Source organism: Ovis aries, chromosome 2, assembly GCF_016772045.2.
Source record: "Ovis aries strain OAR_USU_Benz2616 breed Rambouillet chromosome 2, ARS-UI_Ramb_v3.0, whole genome shotgun sequence".
In the NCBI taxonomy this organism is placed as follows: domain Eukaryota; kingdom Metazoa; phylum Chordata; class Mammalia; order Artiodactyla; family Bovidae; genus Ovis; species Ovis aries.
The window spans coordinates 246,606,330-246,623,996 of NC_056055.1; the positions used below are offsets into that span (position 1 = coordinate 246,606,330).

The window sequence follows — 17,667 nt, forward strand, 5'->3', positions numbered from 1 at the left end:
AAAGTCTATACTTTAGTTAATGGTAATATACCAATACTGTTATCAAGTCCAAACTTGTACTGCTCACCACACAACAGGTCAATAAACCAGAAATAAGCTGTTGGGGCAAGGAATAGTGACTTTATTCAGAAAGCCAGCAGATCAAGAAGATGGTGAACCAGTGTCCTGAAGAATCATCCTCCCTGAGTTAGAATTCAGGCTTCTTTTACACTTAAAGGGGAGACGGTGTGGTCAGCTGATGCCAGCTTCTTGGTGTCAAAATCCTTTACTTTTGAAGCTGTCCACATAGGTCAGGTCAGGATATTCTTATAAACCTCCAGCAAGGCAAATGCTATTCTCTGCTCTGCAACTTTTTATCTCTCTGTGAATGGAAAAGTGTATCTTTGAAGATCAGAGCCTTGAGAATGGGCTAGCCTGTGCATTTCAGGCCATAGGCAACATTCTTAACTGGAAGCAAGAGCGAAAGAATACAAAGGTTAAAGTAAAAGAAACAGATCCAATACAGAGTCAGGCTTGTTCTCCCCTATTACAATACTGGTCTCTGTCTTTAAAAAAACGTAGCATGGTTATATAAGATGTTAACACTGGAGAAACAAGGTGAAGGGTTATATGGTTCTTAGGTAAGAATTCTGTACTGTCTTTGGAACATTTTGTCAATCTAAACTTCTTTCCTTCCAAAATAAAAAGGTTATTAAATAAATAATGCAGTGCTTAAATCCTAACTCAGTATTCTGGAGAGCCAATGGCTCTGAGCTGAGGCCTATTCTCCCTTCCTTAAACAAAGATTAGCAGATGTTATAGGAGTACAATGGTATACTATTCTGTCTTAAAAAAGGAGAAAATAATCCCACTTGTAACATGTATGCACCCGGAAGACACAGTGCTCAATGAAATAAGCTAGACACAGAAAGACAAGTATTGTATGATCTCACGTGGGTGTACAATCTAAAACAGTCAAACTCACAGAAACAGAGAGTTAGAATGGTAGTTTCCAGGCATTGGGGGGGGGGGGGGGAGGGAAATACGAGGACACGTCGGTCAAAGGGTACAAAGTCTTGAATACACAAAATAGATGACTGCAAGTTCTGAAGATTGAACACACGGCATGGTGACCACAGGCAACAATGGGAAAGTGAGTCACTGGGTTGAGTCCCATTCTCTGCAGCCCCACAGACCGTAGCCCACCAGGCTCCTCCGTCCAGGGATTCTCCAGGGGGGTGCCGTTTCCTTCTCCAGGGGGCCTTCCCGACCCAGGGACTGAACCCAGGTCTCCCACATTTCATGAGGTCCATTTCATGACCTCATGGAATACTGGAGTGGGTTGCCATTTCCTTCTCCAGGGGGCCTTCCCAACCCAGGGACTGAACCCAGGTCTTCCACATTTCAGGCAGATTTTTTACTGGCTGAGACACCAGGGAAGCCCATATAGGGAACAATATTGTATTGTATACTTAAAATTTGCCAAGAGGATAGATATGAAACCAAATCTTCTCAACACACACAGAAACTATGTAGGCATGATGGATTAAATGATTTAGCTTGACTGGAGTGATCTTTTCACAAGGTATACATATGTCAAAACATCAAATCGTATACCTTAAATATATATAATTGTCTATGTCAAAGATACCCAATAAAGTTTCTAAAAAAAAAAAGAAAAAGAAATATACATACCTTTTGTCTGTGAACCTGTAAGTCACAAAGAAAAATGGTTTAAATAATGGCCTTGATTATTAGTTTATGAGAAACAAATAAAAATTGTACCTCAACAACAACAAAAAGATTCAATAGTATCAAACTGTTCTCAGTAGAATAAGGATTGAAGGGAATAACTTTGTCATGTGGGACTCAAGGTGATTTAACACAAGTTCATGTACCTGCAAAAGACACCTCATGTATCACCAGTGGTAAGAGTCTCATGCACTAGAAAATATTAGATCAGGGGCAAGTACAAACATTCTTAGATGAGAAGCAAGTAGGGGTCATCACTCATACCTCTGTGTAAGAGATAAAGTAGAGAACCACAAAAGTATTACCTAACACACAAGAACAGTGGGGGAAAATATTAACCCAAGTGACTTTGACCCTAAATGACTGCCATTCAGCTTAGCCAATTCTAGTTGATGGTCCCATTAACAGAAAGATGTTTAGTTCTTCGGGTCAAAGACGCCTTAGAAACGCAAACAAGAGATAAGTCGGCAACATAGGAGTATCCATGGTAACGAGAAACCACCCACAGCACCCTCCACCCTGACTCCCCTCTGCAGGTGTGTCCAGTCCTTCCCCACGATACCCGTTTATTTCTGAGCGTCGTTAGGAAAGAAGTGACCGTAAACGATCTTCTGTGTCATTCAGTCTCAAGTCCAACACAACAGCATCATACAGATATTCTACAGGAAGGGATACGGGGCTGCTTTCAGTGACATCACCCCCAGAATTCAGTACCATCCAACAAACACTCGTGCCAGGCCAGCCCCCACCCACATCCTGGAAGGACAGACATCAGTGGAACATAGTGAAGGAGTCTCGTTCTGCTGCGGAGCCATCCTCTAAATATCTTTGAACCTGTATTGATGTTTGACCCTACGGGATGGCAAGACAGCAGAACCGATCAGATCTGGGATCAAATCCTGGCTCTGCAATCGTGTAGCTTGATGCCCCTGCCCAAGTTAGTTAATACCCGCCACCCCCCTCCTCAAGCTTCAGTTCCTTCCCATGTGAAGTGGGGCTAAAAACAGTATAAACTGCATAGGATTAAATGATAGAAAGCATACATGGGACATGAAGAGCTAGCCACAAGGATAACGGTCTCTGAACAACGTCCACGGCAGTTTCTATAATTTCTGGGAGAATCAAATCCAATCACCTGGTTGCTGCAAACCTAACTGATCACCCAGGGAACTTTTTAAAATATAAATCCCTAGGCTTCCACACACCTGAGAAATTCTAAATTGGGCCAGTCTGGGGCAGCGCCCAGGAACCTACGCTCCATGATACACGTTTACAGTGTTTTACAGGGCCTCGTCTGTAGTAGGCCCTCAATAAATACAGGCCTCCTCCCTGGCCTGGACCATTGCAACAGTCTCCTAACCACTCGCCTGTGTCCGCTCTCATCCATGTGCCCACCTCCGGAAGCCAGTGGAACCCTTGGGAAACGTGAAATCATGCCACATCACTGCCCCCAAACCCTCTACAACCCCCAATTCTCACCGAACAAACGTCATGAACAAGGCCCTACATCAGCAGCTCCTGGGCACACACTAGAAATACCTAGTGAGCTTACGAACAATATGTAGGCCTGGCCTAACCCCACACCAGCAGAATCAGAATCTCTAGGGGTAGGGCTCAAGTGGGGTCATTATACCACATAGAGGACACCCAGTTACAATGGAACTTCAGATACCCAGTGAATAACTTTTTGGTATAAGTATGTCCTGGGAAATATGGGGACATATTTATACTTAACAAGTATCTATTTCTTGTCTATCTGAAATTCCAGTGTAACTGAGTATGCTGTATTTTCATTTGCTAAACCTGGAAACCCTAGGCCACACAATATCCTTTCTAAAAAGCTCACAGTGGGGCTTCCCTGGTGGCTCAGTGGTAAAGAATCCGCCTGCTAATGCAGGAGACCCGGGTTCGATCCCCGGTCAGGAGGATCCCACATGCTGCGGGATCGCTCAGCCTGTAAGCCACAACTATTGAGCCTGTGCTCTGGAGCCCAGGATCGCGACTGCTGAGCCCAGGTGCTGCAGCTACTAAAGTCCCGGTGCCCTGGAGCCCATGATCTGCAAGAGGAGAGGCCGCTGCAGCGGGATGGCAGCCCACCGCGACTAGAGAGTGGCCCCCACTCAGCACAGGGAGGAGCGCGTGCAGCAACGGAGACCCAGCCCAGCCAAGGGCAAAGAAATGAATTAAATTATAAAGAAAGTTCACAGTGAAACGGCCCCCATCACCTCTCATCTATTCCTCTCCCTCGAATCCCTCCACTCCATCCTTCTCCTTTAAAGAGTCAGCCACCTTCCCTGTCTCTACAGCTTGCAGTTGCTGTCTGCCTGGGATGCCCTGTCTAGGTCAGACACCAGCAAGCCTCCCTGACCTCTGCAAGAGCACCCTCTCCCAGGGTTCCCCTCGCCCTGCCTTACTGTGTCTTTGTAGCAACCACACGACATGGTGTATTATTTGTTTGGCTGTCCATCTCCCTTTCCCCACAAACTAGACTGTCAGCTCCATGACTTGTTGGAGACGCTTTGGTTCTTTCCTCGCTGTCTCTGCAATGCCTAAAACCCTGCCAGCTACTCAGTAAATTCGGGCTGAATTAGTTAATGGGGGATGAAAAGACTCTTCCTTCCAGCACAACTCCCTAAACATTCCTGTGGGAGGAGCTGATAGATATCTTGGCTGAACCGGGTCTTGCTTGTGGCACGCGGGATCTTTAGTTGCAGCATGCGAACTCTCGGTTGTAGCCATGTGGGATTTAGTTCCCTGACCAGGGATCGAACCTGGGCCCCCTGCACTGGGAGTGTGGAGTTTCAGCCCCTGGAACACCAGGCACGTCCCAGCCCCAGTAGAGGTAACTTTTACTGAGAATGAGCGCAGCTAATGTTTACTGAGCTTGTCCTGTGTGCCAGGCAGCATTCAAAGCGCTTCCCCTACATTTGCTCATGATATATGTTTCATTCTCATGACAAACCTTGTAGGAACCATAAATATTACATTAGTCGCTCAGTCATGTCCGACTTTTTGCGACCCCATGGACTGTAGCCCACCAGGCTCCTCTGTCCATGGGATTCTCTAGGCAAAAATACTGGAGTGGGTTGCCATTTCCTCCTCCAGAGGAACCATAATGATTCTTATTTTAAGAGGAGGAAAGTGGATTTTTCAACAGCAAACCTCAAAAACCTCCAGTGCCTACACCAGAGGGACAAATGTACTTTCTCTACGTTCCCTTCCTGTACCCTGGATTCTGGGTCAGGTCCCGTGTACTGTTCATTGTTGGGGTGAGGAGGAAGCTGGGGTCAGGGGTGAGCACTGCGCAAAGCTGCAACTGCTCCAATGTCTGGAGTCAAGAGCGTTTGACACAGCGTCGCTCTTGAACTACAGACAGGGCAAGGCTGTTGGGCAGAGTGGTGCCTGGAACCACAAAGCCAGTCTGTTAAAAGAGACATTGAGCCCAGGAGGGCTGGCTGGAGGTTTTCTGTCCATGTTCACGTCCATGTAGTTATTAATTCTGCAACTGACAAGGCTCGTGTGCTCAGAGATATACATCCCATGCGCCCGAGGGGTACATGCCCATTTGACCCTCACAATGGCCTCACAGGAAAGGAGAACTGCTATTCTTTGTCCTGAGTGGCCAGTGAGATGAGGAGACAGAAGCCTAGAACATTCCACAAGATGCATGAGTCACAGGCTTCTTGGAAGCTGGTCTCTGACCCTGATCAGTGCCTTTCCCATTCACAGCACTGGGCTGTCTTCACCTGGAGTAACAGCAACAACCTTGCGGCCACAGTGACTCACTCTGGCTCATCACTGGTACTTCAGGGGCAGGAGACAGATGGGCCCTCGGCGGAAGAGTTTCTCCCCTGTGGCCAGAAGCTCCGTAACAGTGGGATGATGAAGGAGGCTGGGTCCTGCCCAGGTAAAGAGATAAAAGACCATATATTCCTCATTCTCAAAGTCAAGCACTCCCTGACCACACATGCACAGAAAGGCTCTGTGGAGGTCAAAAAGGGAGAGGGGATCACCTCATAGTAAGTGATATCAAGCACCCATAAGCCTCTTCACCAGAATCCACCTTGGCGGAAAGACAAGCAAGGACACGCGGGAGGATCCTGAAAGTGAAAGTCATACTTGCTCAGTCAGGCCTAACGCCGGGGACGGTAGCCCGCCAGGCTCCTCTGTCCATGGGATTTCGCAGAGGAGAATTCTGGAAGTGGTAGCCATTTCCTTCTCCGGGGGTCTTCCCGACCCAAGGATGGAACCCACATCTCTCACATTGCAGGCAGATCCTTTACCATCTGAGCCACCAGAGAAGCCTCAGAGAGGATCCTGAAATACACCAAATACAGACTCAGAATCAGGCAAATAAAAATGATTGGCCAAAGAAAACCCAGAAAAAATGCCCCATAAAAGTAATTCAAACTACCACGAGGAGGCAACTTAGCAACTCTTTCTGAGTACTGTACTCTTGTTTTCCTCCTAATGAACACCTCACTTGTTTAACTACATTCTATCTTTGTGGGAATTCTTTTCTGCACAGCCAAAGGGCCAGGGCCTGGTCACGGGCTGACCTAGTGGCTGGGATCTGGTGCTCTCACTACAGGAACCTGGCCTCAGTCTCTTCTCTGGGAACCCAAGCTCCGCTCCAAGCCACTGCAGGCCGAGGCCACCCGAGATCACTGTGGCTTCCGCACTACCTTGACCTGAGCCTCAGTTTGCTTTCCTGTAGAATAGATGTGATGAGAATTCACAGGATTGCTAGAGGAATGAGGTCGATTCACACGCTTCTGGGCTCCAAAATCACTGCAGATAGTGACTGCAGCCATGAAATTAAAAGACGCTTACTTCTCGGCCCTGTATGCAAGACAGGAAAAAAGACACAGATGTGTATAACGGACTCAGAGGGAGAGGGAGAGGGTGGGATGATTTGGGAGAATGGCATTCTAACATGTATACTATCATGTAAGAATTGAATCGCCAGTCTATGTCTGACGCAGGATACAGCATGTTTGGGGCTGGTGCATGGGGATGACCCAGAGAGATGTTATGGGGAGGGGAGGTGGGAGGGGGGTTCATGTTTGGGAACGCATGTAAGAATTAAAGATTTTAAAATTAAAAAAATAATAATAATAAATAAATAAAATAAAACCAAATGTTTTTTTTAAAAAAAAGAAAAGACGCTTACTTCTCGGAAGGAAAGTTATGGCCAACCTAGGCAGCATATTCAAAAGCAGAGACATTACTTTGCCAACAAAGGTCCGTCTAGTTAAGGCAATGGTTTTTCCAGTGGTCATGTATGGATGTGAGCATTGGACTATAAAGAAAGCCGAGCACCGAAGAATTGATGCTTTTGAACTGTGGTGTTGGAGAAGACTCTTGAGAGTCCCTGGGACTGCAAGGAGATCCAACCAGTCCATCCTAAAAGAGATCAGTCCTGGGTGTTCATTGGAAAGACTGATGTTGAGGCTGAAACTCCAATACTTTGGCCACCTGATGCAAAGAGCTGACTCATTTGAAAAGACCCTGATGCTGGGAAAGATTGAGGGCAGGAGAAGAGGATGACAGAGGATGAGATGGTTGGATGGCATTATCAACTCGATGGACATGGGTTTGGGTAGACTCCGGGAGTTGGTGATGGACAGGGAGGCCTGGCGTGCTGTGGATCATGGGGTCGCAAAGAGCCGGACACGACTGAGCGACTGAACTGCACTGAACTGAGCACATATGTTATATCATTCTGAACCAACTACTGGGTTCAGAATCATTCCCAGTCCCTGCAGCTGGGCACCCAGCAGAGGACTGACTCTCCTGGCTTTTAAATTCTAGTGGGGACGGCAAGCCATCAACAGAAACAGGAAGACAAACCAAAACAATTTCACAGAGTGAGAAGCACTGCAACTGACACAGAACAGAACGGGAAGCCTGGAGTGGGATTCCCCAGGCACTTAAACAGTACCTGGCACATAGTAGGTGTTCAGAGTTATTTGTTCTCTGACTGGACGTGCTGGGTGGACGGGGAAGATGCCACCCTAGGGTGGGGGCGGGGAACAACCGGCATGGGAGCCAGGGTCGCAGCACCAGGCAGTTCAGTTCTGTCGCTCAGTCTTGTCCGACTCTTTGTGACCCCTTGGACTGCAGCACACCAGGCCTCCCTGTCCATCGCCAACTCCCGGAGCTTGCTCAAAGTCATGTCCATCGAGTCGGTGATGCCATCCAACCATCTCATCCTCTGCCGTCCCCTTCTCCTCCCGCTTGCAGTCTTTGCAGCGCCAGGCAGGGGAAACCTCAAAGGCAAAGAAACGGAAGGGAAACGACAGCATGGATAGATCTCAACGCTCTGTGAACTTCACAGGGCTGTCTACCTAGGCGGGAAGGCGGGGTCTGTGGCCGGCTCTTTGATTTCACATCATCTGCTTTTGACGATTCCCCCCGGACGGCCGCGCGGCTCTCCGCGTGGGGGGGACCGAGTCCGGCGAGCACTCTCCGCAGCGCCGAACCCGCGAGGGCGCACGGGCCCACGGAGCGAGACTGGCGCGGGGCCGGCGGGTCACTGCCTGAGCCGGGCAGCCCGGGCCACGCGCCGGGGCCGGGAGCCCGGAAGCACCGGGAGCGCGCGGGGCGGGGCGCCGGGCGGCGGGAGCCGCGCGCGGGGCGGGGCCGGAGCAGCCCGGCGCCCTGGCCCTCGGCGCGCCGCCGCCTTCAGGTAAGGGGCGCGCGCTCAGCGCCGCCCGGCCCGCGGGCCCGTTGCCCCCTCCTCCCGTCCCCCGGCCCCCGGTGCCAAGGGCGCGGCGGCGGCCCGGCGCCGACCGGCCGGAGTCAAGGCCGCCGGGCGGCTGCTTGCTTTCCGTCCGAGCCGGAAGTGCGCTGAGAGCCCCACGCCTTGGCCGCAGATGGGGAAACTGAGGCCGGGCCTCCCCTGGTAAATGAGGACTCTGGTCCGGGCCGGGGAGGGGCGGTGCTTGCCCGACCCAAGGTCAGCCGGGGTCGCCGGGCTTCCCCTTGGCTCACGGGGCCCCTCGGGCGCTCCTCGGCCCGCCTTCTTCTGGCCCCTGCAGCCCTCTGAGCTCTCAGGAGACACTAAAACTGGGAGGGAGGCGACGGTGTTGAGAATAAACTCTGGAGCAAAGGCCCCAGGGTCACAGGGAGCCCAGGTGGCCTCCTCCTGACTCCTGTTGTTAGAGGAAGGATGAATTTCTACTGATTTACTCAGTTTGGGGCGGATTTTAACCTGGGTAAGCTGAGGCTGAGAGAGGAGAGAACTTACCCAAGACCACTCAGCTGGGAAGGACGTCAGGATAAGAACCTGGATTCTCCGAGTCCAGAGCCTGACCCAGCACCTGGCACAGAGGAGGGCTTCTCACACACACACACACACACCCCACCCCCACCCCCGCCTCTGGTCTCCTCTCTGCCCTGCTCAGGGTGGCGCAGGAAGGCAGGACCGCAGCCCCGCTACACTCCAGGCCTTGGTCTGGACCCCACTGCCTAATGCGGCGTAGGAGTCAACAGTGAGTCCTCTGTTCACTAACTCAGCGTGCATTTCAGGGCAGAAACATGAAGCCCTTTAAGCTTTGGGGGCGTCCACCAAATATATATTGAACGCCTACACTGTGCGGTTTAGGCACTGAGAATACAGCAGTCAGCGAGGCGAGAGCTGGCCTGGGGCGTGGGGGTGCATTGCAGAGAGTGGGGTAAACCCTGCGCTTCAGCCTGAGCGGGAGGAGGGATGAGGAGGAGCACTGGCATCTTCTCCCCCTGAAGTCTGAGAAGAGGGCAGGAAGGGATGAAAGCTCACAGCTCCCAGTCCTGCCAGGCCTTGTTTGGGAGGCTTGGCCAGCCTGAGGTCCCCCAACCCCACCCCTAGGGATTTGGGGAGGAGGGGCTGGGTGGGTAGAGGGCGGCCCTGAGCTGAGCTCAGAGTCTGGAAAGCTAGCTGTGTGATCTTGGGCGCGTCATTCTGCCTCCCTCGGCCTGTTTTCTCGTCGCTCGGCAGGAGTCACGATACTTCACAGCATTGGTGGTGCTGTGCTGAAAGGCTTCGGAAATCGTAAGCAGGGTCCAGGTTGCGGCTCACATCAGAGACCTTGCCAAATCAGGCGTGAGCCAGGGTGTATTGTTTATTCATAGTGTTTATTTAGAGACTCAAGTGACCCTGTGGATAACCTGTGAGTGCTCTCGGTAAAGAAATGTAAGAGGCAGAGGAAGGGTGGCTGAGTCGAAGGCTGGGAGCCTGAGCTTCCCTGCTTTGCTGTCTCAGGAAATAGAGCCTGTGTCCCGGTCCGCATTTCAGCTTTCAGAACCCTTGCGGTCACATGTTCTGCATCACACAGGTGGCTCAGGCCCTCAGTCTGCAGTTTCCGGAGTCATCCTGAACAAGCTAAGTGACCTGTCTGTGCCTCGGTTGCCTCGCCTGTAAAATACCTGTCCCCAGGGTTGTCATGGGGACGAAAGAGGCCAAAGCCGCGAAGGGCCCTGAGTAGAGCTGCCACCCTGGGATCCTTGCCAAGGCCTGGGAGCGGTTAGATGGCACAGTTGGCTGCCTTGGTTGCCGTGACCAAGCAAGTACCAGAATGGCACCATTTAGACACTGGGGGCACAGCGGTCGGTAAGACACATGCTGCCCTGGTTGGGGTGGCAGGGAGGGAGGTTCGTCAAGGTCACAGCCTGGAGAGTTTCTCGTGAGCCTGCAATCATCTTTCCCTGCACTGGTACCACGAGGCTGCAAGTGGCTGGATCAGCCTCCCGGGCCCACACATGTGGGACCTGAGAAACGTCATTAGGTGTTTATCCTCACTCTCTCCTTTAGGACCTGATGGTTTTGTAACCATTGCTGTACATTTTAAACTGCAGCAGCAGATGAAATGGGGGGGAAGGGCCTCGCTGCCTTGAATATGTTACAACGAGCAGAAGGGGGCTTAAAAGGGTATTGAACCCACTTGCCACTTTGCCACCCTCCTCTTGACAGCCAGACCCATCCGATTGTACCACCCTCTGCTCAAATCCCTTCTGCGGCTTCCTGCTTTCTTAGGGTGAGGTGAAGCCGCTCAGTCGTGTCCGACTCTTTGCGACCCCGTGGACTGTAGCCCACCAGGCTCCTCTGTCCTTGGGATTCTCCAGGCAAGAATACTGGAGTGGGTTGCCATTTCCTTCTCCAGGGGATCTTCCCGACCCAGGGATCAAACCCAGGTCTCCCACATTGGAGGCAGGCGCTTTAACCTCTGAGCCACCAGGGAAGCCACTTTCTTAGGGTAAAGAAAAAGAACAAAAACCTCAGCATGGCCCTGAAAGTCCTGCCGCCTGGGCCCCACCTGCACCTGGCCTCTTCCTCCAGCTGCGTCTCAGACCACTCTATCAGCGGCCCTCTGTGCTTGAGCGCGCTGCTGCCTCTGCCTCAGGGCCTTTGCACAGGCTCTTCTAGACTGCTTCTCCTCCCTCAGCTCCCTTTTTCCAGGGTAACACCTCCTCTGTCAGATCTGATCCCAGCCTCAACTGGCGTTCCAAGTTCCCCAGGCCACCGGACTTCCCCAGGTATGTGGGAGGTTTATGTCAAAGTGTAATTATACTTGTGTATAATTGTGTAAGATATCACTGGAATTAATGTCAGCTTCCACCCGGTCACACACCCCCACCTCCAGCTATAACCCTCGTGATTTCTGGGACCGCTCGGAGTTTGCTCTGAGATGCTCGGTAATGAAATCTCTTTGCAAGCAGCTCTTGAGTGCACATGTGGACTTGCTTTATCTAAAATTCTATTGTCCTTCATCAGAAAAGAAAAGTTGCAGATGTCACCTCTTAGTTGTGAGGGTAGGTGTTCATTCATTCTTTCACCTGCGCTGCCAGGCAGCGCTCTAAGAGACATCAGGGAACATGACACAATACCCACTGCCCGCGCGGAACTTTCTCCAATGAGGGACACAGACCGCAAACCAACCAACCTATCCTCCGCTGCCAGGTGGTGGCACGTTGGATTAAGAAAAGTCACACAAGGCAGTGGTGGCACCTGATAGCTTATACCTGCGTGAGGAGGAGCTCTGCTGAGCAGGTGGGAAAGCACAGGTGTCCTGGGCATCATCCACTGCCCCCCGACCATCCTGGGTGGGGAGACAGGCACGTAGGCAACCAGCCTTCATGCCTGAGAGGAGGTGAGGCCCCCCAGAGAAAGCATGAGCAGCACTTCCGAGGCGGCAGGCTGGACAAATCCAAGGAGCCTCGTGGCAGCCCCTCAGACCCCTTAGCAAAACGGAGCTGGATTTGGGTCTCAAGTCACATGCACCTGGGGAGGTGTATATCCTGGTCCTGCCATTTGCCACCTGTGTAGCCCTCTCAGTTTTCTTATCTGTAAGATGGGGACAGTGTTAGTCTCTTCCTCGTAAGGCAGTGGCGAGGCTGAAATGGGATCAGGAGGGAAGTCTGCAGGAGCTCTCACTGATCTGTTTAACTTATGGCTGCACTGGCTCTCCCCGGCTGCCTGTGGGCTCTCCCCGGCTGCCACGAGCAGGGGCTGCTCTCCACGTGTGCTGTGTGGGCTGCTCACTGCGGTGGCTTCTCCGGTTGCGGAGCGCAGGCGCGAGGGGCACGGGCTTCAGCAGTTGTGTGCAGGCTCAATAGTTGTGGCACGCAGGCCCAGTTGCTCCTCAGCATGTGGGATCTTCCCGGAGAAGGGGCCAAACCTGTGTCTCCTGCATTGGCAGGCGCTCTCGCAACCACCAGGCCACCAGGGAAGTCCCTGACTTTATTTTTAAGCTGTGCTTTCGAAGAAGGGGGTTCCTCTGGCAGCTCAGATAGTAAAGACTCTGCCTGCAATGCTGGAGACCTGGGTTTGATCCCTGGGTGGGGAATATCCCCTGGAAGAGGACATGGCAACCCACTCCTGTATTCCTGCCTGAAAAATTCCATGGACAGGGGAGCCTGGTAGGCCACAGCTCATGGGGTCACAAAGAGTCAGACACAACTGAGCGACAAAGGTTTTCACTTTCACTTTGAAGAAGAGCATTATTTGGAGATGAGGATGAAAAAAAAAAAAAACAGCTTGAGCTGCGTCCCGAGGTGAAAACCCAGCATAGGCTGCAAGGCGCAGCAGCTCAGCTTGGGAGAAAGCTGGCTAGAAGAAAGGGAGTGGGGAAAATAAAGTTGAAAAGTGGGGTCTTTACTGAACCGAACTTGCGTCTGTTCACTCGAAGAGACCAATCTACTGTCAAGCTGCTGAGACCTGTTGTGGTGAAGGAAAAAGTGCAGCATTTGTTATACAGTGGCAGACCAGGAGTTCAGGGCTGCTGCTGCTAAGTCACTTCAGTCGTGTCCGACTCTGTGTGACCCCATAGACGGCAGCCCACCAGGCTCCCCCGTCCCTGGGGTTCTCCAGACAAGAACACTGGAGTGGGTTGCCATTTCCTTCTCCAATGCATGAAAGTGAAAAGTGAAAGTGAAGTCGCCCAGTCGTGTCCGACCCTTAGCATGGACTGCAGCCTACCAGGCTCCTCTGTCCATGGGATTTTCCAGGCAGGCGTGCTGGAGTGGGGTGCCATTGCCTTCTCCGGAGTTCAGGGCATCCGTTCTCAAAAATAACCCAGATTCCCTGATGGGTTTCAGGGAAGCGTTTTGTTTTTGTTTTGATGCATGGTTGATTTACAGTGTTGTTAGTTGCTGGTGTATAGCAAAGTGATTCAGTTATACGCGTATATACATAACTCTTTTTCACATTCTTTTCCATCGGGGCTTGCTGCAGGGTACTGAGTACAGTTCCCTGTTTCATACAGTAGGCCCTTGTTTATCTGTGTCTGTGAGTCTTTCTGTGTCATAGCGAAGGTCACTTGTGCCGTGTTTCAGATTCTACATACAAGTGATATCACATAGTATCTGTCTTTGTCTGACTGACTGGCTTCACCTAGTATGGCAGTCTCTAGGCCGCCCGTGTTGCTGTAAGTGACATTCTTTCATTCTTTCTGATGGCTCAGTGGTATTCCACTGTGTATATTTAACGCATCTTCTTCATCCATCCATCTGTTGTTGGGCATTTAGGCTGCTGCTTTGTCTAGGCTATTGTAAACAATGCTGATATAACATTGGGATGCATGTATCTTTTAAAATCATAGCTTATTCTGGATATATACCTGTGAGTGAGATTGCTGGATCATACGGCAACTCTGGTTTTGGTTTTAAGGAACCTCCATGCAGTTTTCCATAGTGGCTGCGTCAGTTTACAGGGAAGCGTTTTCTCTTTCAGGGAAGCAGTGTTAAAGACCAGCTGAAGGAGGGGAGTCCCAGGCTGTGTGGTCAGTTTGTGTACCAGTCTCTGGTTGGTTGATGGTGAGGTAACAGGGTGTATCGCAGGGGTTAGCATTAGCAATCCTCAGGCTCCGGGAGGTCTGGGGGCTATGTTCTCGTGGTCATCGAGTAATTACATCCTTCCATCTGACAGTGGTTTTATCATCTGTAAAACAACTCAGGGAATGTGTATCAGACACTGTTATCTAAGGACTTCAGGGAAGAACTAAAGATTCTTTGACTGCCCTATGACTGTTTAAATTGTTACCGGTTCTCCTGGCCAAACTGCTACTTTTGTCATGACACAGTCCTTTCAATCATTAATTCTTGGCTCCGAGGAGGCCTGGAAGACTATAGCTTTTCCATAAACAAGAGGCAGGCAGAGGACATGGGGGAGAGGGCCTGTCACATAGAGGCCCCCTAGGTCCTGCCCAGTTCAAGATGGAGCTAGTGAGATTCTCATTTGGCAGTTTCCAGATTGTGTTTGAAATCTTTTGGGGCACCTCAGTGTATAAAGTAGACCAAAGAGGAGCAGTGTAGGCTGTCCTTGAGCTAAGACCCAGGTGCCCATTTAAATCCCACATCACTTATGCAGCAGCCTTTCCGTTTACTTGTCCGGGCCTCTTTCTCCTTCCGTAAAACAGAGATCATAGCAGTGACCTTATAGAATTATTGGGAGGAAACGAGATGGAAGAGGGGCATATGGCTAACATTTGCCAAGTACTAACAGTTACAATCTTTTAATTTAAAAAATTAGTTGTGATGAAATAGACAGAACATAAAATTCACCCTCCTAACCGTTTTTGGCTGTGCAGTTCAGTACCATCAGGTATAATCACGTTCTTCTGCACTCAATCTCCAGACCGTTTCAACTCGCTAGTTTAAAACTCTGTACCCTCTAAACAACTTCCCCACCCCCTCCCCAATCCCTTGCAACCCCTGCTTTTACATTCTAGTTCTACAATGTTGGTTACTCTAAATAGCTCACATAAATGGAGCTATACAGTGTTTGTCTTTCTGGGACTAGTCAATTTCGTTCAGCATAGTGTCTGCAAGGGTTACCGTGTTGCAGCGCGTTAGAACTTGCTTCTTTGGAAAACGTAACACACTTTGTTCATCCTTTCATCCACCCATGGCCACTTGGCTCGCCTCCACCTTTTTTTGTTGTTGTTCAGTCACTGAGTCACGTCTGACTCTTTGAGACCCCACGGACCGTATCATGCCAGGTACCTCTGTCCTTCAGTATCTCCCAGAGTTTACTCAAATTCTTGTCCATTGAGTCTGTGATGCCCTCCAACCATCTCACCTTCTGTTGCCCCCTTCTCCTTCTGTCTTTAATCTTTCCCAGCATCAGGGTGTTTTCCAGTGAGTTAGCTCTTTGCATCAGGTGGCCAGAGTATCGGAATTTTAGCTTCAGCATCAGTCCTTCCAATGAATATTCAGGGTTGATTTCTTTAGGATTGGCTGGTCTGATCTCCTTGCAGTCCAAGAGACTCTCAAGAGTCTTCTCCAGCTCCACAGTTTGAAAGCAGCAGTTCTTTGGTGCTCAGCCTTCTTTATGATCCCACTGTCATATCCATGAGTGGAAAAAACCATGGCTCTGACTATACTGATTTTTGTCAGCAAAGTGATGTCTCTGCTTTCTAATACGCTGTCTAGGTTTGTCATAGCTTTCTTTCCAAGGAACAGGAGTTTTGTAATATCATGGCTGCAATCACCGTCCATCGTGATTCTGGAGCCCAGGAAAATAAAATCTGTCACTGCTTCCACTTTTTCCCCTTCTGTTTGCGATGAAATAACAGGACCAGGTGCCATGATCTTAGTGTTTTGAATCTTGAGTTTCAAACCAGCTTTTTCAGTCTCCTCTTTAGTTCCTCTAAAGGCTCTTTAGTTCCTCTCCTTTCTGCTGTTAGAGTGGTATCATCTGCATATCTAAGGTTGTTGCCCTTTCTCCTGGCAGTCTCGATTCCAGCTTGTGCTTCATCCAGCCTGGCATTTTGCCTGGTGTACTCTGCTCCACCTTTCAGCCTTTGTGAAAACTGCCGCTGTGAATACAGGTGTGCACATACCTTTTTGAGACTGTGCTTTCGGTGCTTTGGGGATGTAAGCAGAAGCAGCATTGTTTGATCGTTTACTGTTACAGTTTGAAGGTGGACATGGATGGCTGCCCCAGTGTCTTCTCTTGCCCCTCAGAGTAGGAGAGGTCCCTAGGACCCTGTGGACCAATTTGAAAACCAGTGAGTCAAATGAACCATTGCAGACATTGCCATCTCTCCCCCTTCCTTGCCAGGCAGATTCGCCTCTCAAATTACATTTTAGCTACCCCTAGTGGAAACCATCCTTCATTCAGCAAATGTTCATCGGTTTCTACTATGTTCCGTGTAGGCAAAGGGAGGTAGACAGTAAGCCGTAAACAGAAACGAGGGAAGGATATAGCGTGTCAGGTAGTGAGGCGTGCTTTGGCCCAGGCGGAGGAGCCAGTTGACAGGGACTGGGATGAGAGGCTGGGGGTGGCGTGGTTTCCCTGAGCTGTGAGATTTAAGCAAAGACCAGAAGGAGAGAAGGGAGTTGACCGTGTGGTCATCTAGGGGAAGAGCATTTCCGGCAAAGGGAACAGCCAGTGCAAAGGCCTTGAGGTGGGAGCACGCCTGGTGGGGTCCCCTGGCAGCCAGGAGGAGGCTGTGTCTGGAACCAGGCGAGTGGAGGAGCCGGGAGGAGAAGGGCAGGGTGCACATGGCCCGGTGGCCACTGTAAGGAGGCTCTGGGTGAGAAGGGAGTGGCTGGAGGTTTGGGACAGGGAAGGGACGCGATCTGACTCTCGTTTGAGTGGAGCTTTCTAGATGCTGTGGGCTGGATAGCTAGGGGTAAGGGCAGAAAGAGGTGGGAGAGGAGGCTCCTGCCAGAGAGATGACAGCAGCTTGTACTCTGCTGGGAGTCAGGGAAGAAGGGCGCGATGATAAATGAGGACGAAACATCCGAGAGCCTGGCGTCCACCCTTGAGCACACTGTCACCCTTCCCGCCCTACCCCAGCACCCCACCCCTCCTCCAGGCTCCCAAAGCCGGGGTGGGCTGGGAGCTTGCCCTCCATGCCAACGCCCTCTCTTTCTTTCCAGTCTGTGCTGGGATTGTCCAAAACCCTCCAGGTTCTTCTTGTTGAGACTGTTGCCTGGACACCTCCTGAGATGGTGCAGTTACCACCGACCTCCAGTTTAACTTCCCGATAGAGGTATACAATGAATGCGTTTGTCTCCTAAAATGCTGAGAGTGGGGAGTAAGCTGGGCCTGCCTAGGAGCCCCACTTCTAGAACCATGTCGGGATTGTCTTGGTGTGTGTGTGTGTGTGTGTGTGTGTTTCCATGTTGAACTACAGTCTTCAGAATTTCCTGCTTAAGAACAGTACTGTAGCTCTGTTTGTTACAAAGGAATTCTTTGGCCCCATGCTTTTCCTTCTCCTTGGGTCCAGAATAATTGGTCCTCAGCCTTCCTCTGACACTGTAGTTCTCTCTCTAGTAATGGTTATTTTAAAGCAGATGTATATATGGCTCACTTATTTTTTAATCTGGCTGCCTGGGGTTTTGGTTGCAGCATGCAGGATCTTTTGCTGCAGCATGCAAATTCTCAGCTGCGGCACAGAACGCTGGCTCTTAGTTCCCCAGTCCAGGATGGACCCTGGGCCCCCTGCA

At 50.7% G+C, this 17,667-nt stretch overlaps 1 protein-coding gene and 1 long non-coding RNA gene across 12 annotated transcripts in view; one reads left to right on the top strand and one right to left on the bottom strand.

The window, feature by feature from the left end:
* Positions 1-98: 98 nt before the first annotated feature.
* Positions 99-8,324, bottom strand: LOC105611518 (uncharacterized). Of its 2 annotated transcripts, XR_009599468.1 has the most exons (4): positions 7,676-8,324; positions 6,417-6,573; positions 1,675-6,048; positions 99-361 (listed from the first exon to the last, which is right to left on the bottom strand). It is a non-coding gene; the product is annotated as an uncharacterized LOC105611518 (long non-coding RNA). The 2 variants fall into 2 exon arrangements; XR_009599469.1 differs by lacking the exon at positions 99-361 and having other exon boundaries at positions 1,696-5,630; positions 5,851-6,048; positions 6,417-8,324.
* A 59-nt stretch (positions 8,325-8,383) lies between these two features.
* The window catches only part of TMCO4 (transmembrane and coiled-coil domains 4), a 110,473-nt gene continuing 101,189 nt past the window's right edge, over positions 8,384-17,667 (top strand). For 6 of the 10 annotated variants that reach the window (XM_060410755.1, XM_027965590.2, XM_027965589.2 and 3 more), the window contains exons 1-2: positions 8,384-8,422; positions 17,098-17,210. The gene's annotated coding sequence lies outside the window, so the exon portion shown is untranslated. Of the gene's footprint in view, positions 8,639-17,097; positions 17,211-17,667 lie in introns of all 10 variants that reach the window. The other 4 variants (XM_042244691.1, XM_027965591.2, XM_042244689.1 and 1 more) reach the window with 3 other exon arrangements.